The 9,377-nt window shown below is 39.1% G+C and overlaps 1 long non-coding RNA gene across 3 annotated transcripts; it reads left to right on the top strand.

Annotated features, from left to right (window-relative positions):
- Positions 1 to 594: 594 nt before the first annotated feature.
- Positions 595 to 5,806, top strand: LOC138756352 (uncharacterized). Of its 3 annotated transcripts, none has more exons than XR_011353015.1 (4): positions 595 to 762; positions 1,533 to 1,707; positions 3,126 to 3,406; positions 4,924 to 5,806. It is a non-coding gene; the product is annotated as an uncharacterized lncRNA (long non-coding RNA). The 3 variants fall into 3 exon arrangements; XR_011353014.1 differs by having other exon boundaries at positions 1,530 to 1,707; XR_011353013.1 differs by lacking the exon at positions 1,533 to 1,707.
- The last annotated feature ends 3,571 nt before the right edge of the window (positions 5,807 to 9,377 follow it).

The following is a 9,377-nucleotide window of genomic DNA, read 5'->3' as shown; positions in this document are numbered from 1 at the left end:
TGTTGACCCTCACATTTCTATGGATTAAACGTGCATTACCATAGATCATAGATTACAGACGTCATCGTATAGATTGTTTCCACTTAGATCTTACTGCTTGGAGTATTTGAACTATGTTATAATAAATCATTACACCACAAATAAAAACACTAATATTACTTCAGATGTTGGTCCCAGCATAAAAATAAGCTTTATAGATATGCCATAGGTACAATAAGCATAAAAGGATAAATTTACCTCATCTTCCGAATAAAAGGCTATTTGTGAATACTCTAGAATTTTAATCCAAATCAAAAGTGAGGGTGATTTTTTGTGCCACAGATACAAATTTATTACATTAATCTGTGGAAAGAAACATACATAAGCAGGCACCATGATTAAATGTGAAAAACAATTTCTTTTCACATTTGAAGCAGTTAATTTAAAAAAAGTTAACATTTTTGATTTGCAATTAACAGTTGTATTGACAGTGAAACTGTTTGTGTCCATTATCATCTCTCTGTCAGTTTTGCAGTCTGCAGATACATAACAATGAAGAAGTTGTCCTTGACAACTTGGGGGATGGGGGGGGAGGGGCTCTTGAGGCTCACACAAATGAAAATCATTTCAAATCCTTGAAGTAACATGGAAGTCAACATACTCCATGATGTATACTCACTAACCATTCCATTAAGTGTTGTCTTTTCTGTTCCTGTTTGATCTGAGAGAAATCAGTTTGCACAATTAACCACATCAAAAGCAAAGGATGAGAAGATCTTAGAGGTATGAAGGGAGAAGGGTGCTGGATGGGGGTAAGAGGTGATAATGAATTGGACAGAAGGAGGGAGAGAGACAGGTAGAGGGAGAGACCATTGGGAGAAGGGTAGGAGGAGCTGGAATTAGACAGAAAAATAAGAAGAGCAGTAGATAAAGAAGAGATGCAAACAATGGAACCAGATAGAGATAAAAACACCATGCTGGAAAAACTCAGCAGGTCAAACAGCAAAGATAAAGGTTTCCTAAAATTCAAAAAGTCAATGATCATGCCTTCAGGTTTAAGGTTGTCCAGGAGGAATATCAGTTTACATTTAGCCTCAACCTGATGAATGATGAGGCCGAGAACAGGCTTTTCAGTGTAGGAATGGAGAAAGACGACACCCCTTTATTGTTACTTTAGTCTTGATAAAGGGTCCCAACCATTTATCAAATACTAGGTATAACATCTGAAATAATATTCAGTGTTTTTATTCATAGTGTGGGTTGTGAAAAATCCATTCGGAGATCATCCAGATATTTCAGAACAATGATAAAGAGAGAGAGAATCCTTTATAATGTAAATGTCATTAAAAAAAAAAGTAGAACAAAAATTTGAGGGAAAAAAAAGACATTTTAACCTCTAAAATGATCATAAATAAGTTATTGTAAGTTACAATGCAAATTAGATTTGCAATCTAATTTAAAACTGTAGAAACCATATAGTGGCAGAAATGCTGAGTATTGGCTGACCATTTCTGCCCCTAGGGGCTGACTAATCCATTGAGTTCTTCCAGCAGCTCATTGTTCGCTGAACAAAAATTCAGTGGTGTGTTCTGAAAGGAAAGGAAAAAAAAAACGTCAGGAGAAGTAAAAATATCACCATGGCTTCAGGTAGTATGAAGGAGAAGCTAGCAATGGCCACATTAAACCAAACGTGGGTGGTGAAGATGCCAGAGGCACAAATATGATGAGGTACCCACTGTATCAGAGTAGAGAAGTACATGTTATAACTTTTATTTATACTGTATGTGCTGATGATACAGAAATTTTTCATAATTCATACATGAAGACCTGATCTTTGGGGACTTTTAGAATCAGTAACAATATGTCTGAAAAGCATGTCATGCTGGCAACCCTTGGCTGGAAATACTTAATGCAGATGAGATCTGAGAAATGTTGGCTGGGCTCAGGGTGATCAGCCAAATGTTTTCATAAGCTCCAATTTGAAGGCAAGTCATGACAGAGATACATAACCTGCTTGGGAAGAGCTAATGCATACTACATGGCAGGATTGCCATTTCCATCAGTCAAGGGTGGCTCGAATATAATCTCCTTCCCAATTTCATCCTTTCAAGTGTCCTCATCTACCAATTTTGTTACTCACCATTGCATTTGTGGGGAGACAGAAGCATTTTATTTATGGTAGGGTCGGGGTGGGGGGTATTGTGGAGTAGGTGATTTTGCTTCAATTATATTGAGGAAAACATACCACCCTGGGCAATGAAATTTGCAAGACTTGCTGGCTTCCTAAAAGAGTTGGCTGCATATATGTTGTAGTTGAAGAGCCTCCCTCAATAACCTGACTGTTAATTACTGAACAAATAGCACATGGTGGATCATCAAACATTCCTCGTGGTCATTGCAGTGTATCCTTGAGTCACTGATGACTCATTCATCTTTAGGGAGAATGAACTTCTAGACATGTTCTGAAGTTTCACTATTCTGAGGGATTCATTCTTGGAGTCAAGAGTAGCCCTGTTCTCTTTCAATTCTTCACTCCTGTCAGTCAACTTATGCTATCAACTTAAGAGTTCAAGTCACAGGAGCCTGAGAATCAATGTGTCAATGGAGGTAGTGTAATTGATGTCATCAACAAAGACTTAAGTAGGATCCTTGATAAGATCCCAAATGGATGATTTTACCAGAGGTTAATAGCGCATGGGATCCAGGGAAAATTGGATCCAAAATTGCTTTTGTGATGTGGCAGAAAATAATGATTGAAAACTATTTTCACTTTTTGGAAGCATGTGGCCAATGGTGGACTACAAGGATCGGAACTGGAACACCCACTGTTTGCTCTCTGTGTTAACAATCTAGATATGAATGTACGAGACATTGTCAGTAATTGATGTAAAGATTGGGGATCTTATGTTCACAGGCTCTTTGTAACTTTCCAACTGACAATATTCCCATAGCAACCCCATCACCCTATCACAAATACTCCTTTTGTACTATTTATCTTTCCTCACCTTCACTGCAACTTAAAAATAACCTTTTTTCTCTTTCTCGTCCAGTTCTAATGAAGGTTCTTTGATGTGGAACATTAATTCTGTTCGTCCTTCCACAGATGCTGCCTGAAACCTTCCAACATTTTCTGGTTTTCTTTATAGCTTTGTGTGCTGAACATTACTCAATCTTACAAACCTATGGAGGAAGTTATTTCAGAGGATGATGAGGAAGGGGCCCCAGAAATTGAAGATCCATGGGGAAATGACTGGAAAAAATCAGAGGGAGAGCAATCGAAGAAGGAGTGTTTCTGTGAAGACATGTCGTTTCATGTGCCACCAAGAACAGAAGGAAGAGATCCTGAGCAAACATTTATAGGGAGACATTTCTCATGACCATCGCACACAATCAGACCCAGACCAGATGATCCACCACACTAGCAATGGTAATTCACTTCCAGTCAAAAAGTCACACAATATATTTACTCACACCTCTCTTCCAGCTTTGTAGGTTCACATGCACTGCTCAGCACACAAAGCGATGAAACACCCATTCATTAACCACTCATTGGAATGAGATGCAGTGGAATATAGAATGCCCTTAAAGTAGAACAGAGTAACAGGCCTAAAGCTCCAGAAACGAACTCACTTTTTTCTTGCTTCTGTTCCGATTAGTAGGTTTAATCATTGTTTCAAAACCACTGCTCAATGTAGCTGTTGGGTAGGTAGCAGAAAATCACTGCAGCTGTACGAATGCAGTGTAATCTAATTGACACTCAGAGATAATGGAGATATTTGGAGGGTTTACATTTCAAGCCACTTAAATTCAACCTCAATCAACAATGAGAAACATCACAAGGTTCCAAATGTAAATCATGTAAATCCATTATCTTTCACACACTGGGGCAGACTTCTTAGAAAGATTGTCATTTGGAATTGTTGGAATCCCTTTGTTACACTGGCTGTAAGAAACATAATATGATTATTAAGCTATGTCTCTTTCCGGTAAATCCCACACTGTATCCTACAGCTATCTTACATGAGGATGTGCATTTAATTATCTTCAAGAGTGGTCCACAGGAATACTTATATGCATATATATCAGTGCCAATATGAAAGAATTATGGAGGTCATGATGACCTTGTATTAATTTTTAAAATTACACAGACAGGTGCTGCGAAGAGAGACCCTCTGTGATTACCTCCTTCTATGTTCTCCCAATGGTGTACCTACCAGGTATCTTGTCACTCTTTTACACTTCTACAGTTCCTTTCCATCCATTGCCTTAATGAACACCAGTAGCCTGTGCATGGTGAATCGAAGCATTCTTTCTCTCTCCCTTACATCCTCCCCTTGTTTCTTGGCAAGAGCTTGTTTAAGGGCTAGTGCCCTTGTAGGATTGGCGTACAGGTCCACCAAATTAGGTTGTTTTGTAAATCAGAGCAGATCCTGTTTTTCTGCACGACTCCAGGCCAAAAACACTCTGGCATTTATTTAGAGAATATTTTCAGCCAATTTTGCTATTTTTATTTTTAATAAAAAACACTTGCGGACATTAACATTAAATGCAACTGCCATGTAACTCTCTACTGGTTCACAAATGTCAAATTTCTAACCATTTCATGGATGAAAAAGGTTTAAATATTATCAATAAGAAGTTATATATGCCTTCTGAGGGGAAAATGTACTAATCAATACTCAAGGTGCAAATTCCAAATGACTCCATTTAACTGCATTCTTTTAATGCTGTGTCTGATGGTAACAGCAGTAATATGTAAGTATGTCAGAGTTCTTGTACATTGGTAATTGTTTGAGGTTATAGACCTTAACTTTTCACATTGCCAAAATGGAAGATATTTTAAAAAGCTGGTAGATCAATGTTTTTTAAATTTGCTTTTCTCAAATAGCCATGTGCATGTTCTCAACTGCATTAATTATTGCTGTTCACTGTTTTTCATTGCAGATTTATCTGGCAAAATTTCTCTTCAGACTTCCTATGGTACATATTGACCCATGAATTAGAACATAGAGATCTGCTACTTTATATACAGTGTTCAGATTCAAATGACATTCCAAGGACAGAAATTATTGAATGGAAAAAAAAATCAATACAGAGAAAACCAAGGCACGTACACATCCAGCTTCCAGGACCCAAATATTCTTTAAACCAGGAAGATCTACTTTGGGATGTCTAAATTCATGGAATTAACATCCATTTTCAAGACTGAGCAGAAGACTACATTCACAGAGTGACAATTATTTCTCAAATTTTGAAGGTGCTGCCAACATCATGCTTTTACTCAACTGGATTCTTCTGTGAAACTACTGGGTTAATTGGTTGTATTTATCAATGTTTAATCTACAATTCAAAGAATGATACAATACAGAAGAACATTCAGCTTATTGCGTCCACACCAATTCTAATATGTCTCATTCTCCTGCTCTCTACCCAAAGCCCTTTGAATTCTTTTTTTTTCCTTTTCTCAGTTCTAGGTCTCTTTTGAAAATTACTATTGAATCAGCTTTCAATGTCCTCTCTCTCTGTGGATTGCAAATAGTGATAATGACTGAATAAAAATATGCTCATTATTTGGCCTTGTATATCGTCTTGTGCCAAGACCTTCTGCAAATGGAAATGGAATTGATCCAGACCTGTAAAAATCCATGATTTGATTTAGAATACTTCTATTAAAACTTCCTTCACCTTATTAGCTTTTAAGTTGAACATTTCTTTAGATTTGTGAAACACTTTATTTCTTAGACCATAATCTTTATCCCTTAGGCACTGACCTCCATGAGCATGAAGTGCTGAGCGATTAGTAGTGGCACTCATCAAAGCGCACCTACCTGTGACAATGGACCAATTTCCAGTTTGCCTATCAGACTAATTGATCCACAGAAAAAGACCCTCCACTCTGTCCTGACCCACCTAGAGAATGATGGCTCATATGCCAGACTGTTCATTGGCTTCAGCTTGGTGTTCAATACAATCATATCTCAGGTTCAGGTGGATAAACTGCCCTCGCTGGGACTCGGTACCCCTCTCGGCAACTGGATTCTGGACTTCCTGATAGAAAGACCGCAGTCAGTCCAGGATGGCAGCACAACCTCAAGCCACATCACACTGAGCACTGGCACACCTCAGGGCTGTGTGCTCAACCTGCTACTGTTCACACTGCTCACTCATGACTGAACTGCCAGGTTCAACAGCTCCAACAGAATCATCAAGTTTGCAGATGGCTTTATCAGTTGAAAGGATTGTCCAGTGGTGCAAGAGCAACAATTTGAGTCTCAACATGGACAAGGCAAAGGAGATGATTGTGGGCTTCAGGAGGATGAAGGACCAGTCCCCACTACATATTATTGGCCCCATTGTAGAGAGAGTGGGGAGCACAAAGTTCCTTGGCATCTATTTAAAGGATGACCTATCCTGGACCTACATCACTTCCTCATCAGTCAGGAAGGGACAGCAGAACCTAAACTTCCTAAAGAGGTCGCAGAGTGCAAGGCTACCAGCCACCATCCTAACAATGTTCTACAGAATCCAACAGTGATGTCCTGGCTGGTTGCATCATATGGTAGCATGGTAGCAGCAAATTATTAGATCAGAGGTTAGTACAGAAGTACACAAGCATGCCATCACCAAGTATTTTTGTTATGAAGATAATTTCAGAATCAGGTATTGGGCACATAAGATGGAAATATGAATTAATTTATTCTCTCAAAGGATTGCAAACTGTGGAATTCTTTATCCTAGAGAGATGTGCAGGCTCTCTTTTAAGACCATAAGATCATAAGCCATAGGAGTAAAAATAGATAATTCAGTCCATTGAGTCTGCCCCACCATTTAATCATGAGCTGATCCATTTTCCCACTTAGCTCCACTGCTTGGCCTTATCTCCATAACCTTTGATGCCCTGGCAAATCAAGAACTAATAAATCCCTATCTTAAATACATTCAATGACCTGACTTCCACAACCGCCTGTAGCAACAAATTCCATACATTCACCACCCTCTGGCAGAAGAAATTACTTCACATCTTTGTTTGAAGTGAACACCTGAACTTGTTCCCTCTTGTCCTAGACTCTCCCATCATGGGAAACAATCCTTCAAAATCAACTCTGTCCATGCCTTTCAACATTCAAAATGTTTCAATGAGATCCCCTCTTCATTCTTCTAAATTCTAATGAGTACAGGCCAAGAGCTATCAAATGCTCCTCATATGACAATCTTTTCATTCCCACAATCATCCCAGTGAACCTCCTTTGAAATCTCTCCAACTTCAGCACATCTTTTCTTAAATGTGAAGCCCAAAGCTGCTCATAATACTCCAAGTGAGGTCTCACCAGTGTCTTATAAAGCCTCAATATCATGTCCCTGCTCATGTATTCTATTTTTCTTGAAACTTAAGGCAGCATTGCATTTACCTTCTTCACTCCTGTCTGAACCTCCAAGTTTACCTTCAGGTCCTTTTGCATCTGGGTATTTTCAATTTTCTCCCCATTTAAAAGATAATCTGCCTGTTTATTTTTTTTCTACCAAAGTGCATGCCTGTATACTTTCTGACATTATATATAATTTGGCATTCTCTGCCCATCCTCCTAATCTGTCTGTCATTCTGTAGCACCCGTGCTTCCTCGACACTACCTGCTCCTCCACCTACCTTTGTATCATCACAAGATCACAAGATATAGGAACAGAAGTAGGCCCATTGGCCCATCAAGTCTACTATTCTAATCATGAGCAGATTCATCCTCCCACTCAGCCCCACACCTGGCCTTCTTCCCATAACCTTTGATGCTCTGACTAATCAAGTGCAGTGGTGATACAACTCCGGAATTTCTGTGACTGCCTGCGCCTGTCTGCATTTCTACCTGCCTTCTGCAAGGGGCAACCAACTCTACCTGCATGGAGGTAACCTCACGTTGGCCCTTGTGTAGAAGTAGAGCACATGGCGATAGAAGAGATACTGAACCTTGTGTGCAAGTTTTAAACTAATTAAAGCCTGTAGTACAGCTGTTGTAGTCTGCGCTTGTTTGTTCGCACAATTACCTGTCAATCTCTGCCTTAAATACATCCATGGACCTCACAACCACTACCACCTGCGGCATCAAATTCCATAGACTCATGACTCTCTACTAAAGAAATTTTTCAGTGACATTGTTTTAAATTGACACCTATTTATCCTGATTGATACCCTTTCTTCCACAAACTTAGCCACAAAGCTATGCATTCCATAATCCAAATCATTAATATACAACATAAAAAGAAGCAGCCCCAACATCGACTTCTGTGGAACACCACTAGCAACTGGCAGCCAATCAGAATTCGATCCTTGTGTTCCGATTCCCTGTTTCCTGCCAATCAGCTAGTGCTCTACTCATGCTAGTATGTTTCCTGTAATACCATGGACTTTTATCTTGTTAAGCACTCTCTTTTGCGGCACCTCGTCAAATGCCTTCTGAAAAATCCAAAAGCACAACATCCATTGCATCTTCCTTATCCAGCCTGTTTGCCACTTCCTCAAAGAATTCCAATAGGTTTGTCAAGCAAGCTTTTTCCCTTAAGGAAACCATGCTGGTTTTGCCCTATCTTGTCATGTGCCTCCCAATACTCTGTAATCTCATCCTTTACAATCGATTCCAACATCTTCTCAACCACTTACATTAGGTTAAACAATTGATAATTTCCTTTCTGCTGCCTCACTCCCTTCTTGAAAGTGGGGTGACATTTGTGATTTTCCAGTCCTCTGGGACCATGTCTGAATCTAATGATTCCTGAAAGATCATTACCAATACCACCACAATTTCTATCATTACCTCTTTCAGGACCTGAGGGTGAGATCCATCTAATTTAGGAGTCTTGTCCACCCTTGGACTATTCAGCTTTCTTGATCACCTTCTCCCTTGCTTTCCCTAGTACCCTTTGACATCTGGGACACTGTTGGTATCTTCCAAAATGAAGACTGATGCATTTAGTTCCTCTTCCATCTCCTTGCCTCTCCCAATATACTTTTTCCAGCATCATTTACTATTGATCCCATATCTCTCTTTTATTCTTTATTTACTTGAAGAAGATCTTTGTTTCTTCTTTGATATTAATTGCTAGCCTACTTCATTTTTCCCCTCCTTATGAGTTGTGACATTTTTCCATTTGAATATTTCCTCTTTTTTGGTATACATTGATCCTTTACCTTCCCCATTTCTTGCAGAAACACATTTCATGGTTGCTCTGCTGTCTTCCCTACTAGGGCCCACTTCCAATCTACTTTGGCCAGTTCCTCTTTCATTCCATTGTAATTCCCTTCACTCCACTGAAATACCGACACAATTGAATTAATTTTCTCCTTGTTAAATCTCAAATTGAACTCAAACACATTATGATCACAACCCCTAATATATCAGGATGCTCTTTAT

This window comes from Narcine bancroftii, chromosome 3 (assembly GCF_036971445.1).
Source record: "Narcine bancroftii isolate sNarBan1 chromosome 3, sNarBan1.hap1, whole genome shotgun sequence".
In the NCBI taxonomy this organism is placed as follows: domain Eukaryota; kingdom Metazoa; phylum Chordata; class Chondrichthyes; order Torpediniformes; family Narcinidae; genus Narcine; species Narcine bancroftii.
Note: the sequence above shows the minus strand (reverse complement) of the source record. Positions and strands in the feature narration are given on the sequence as shown.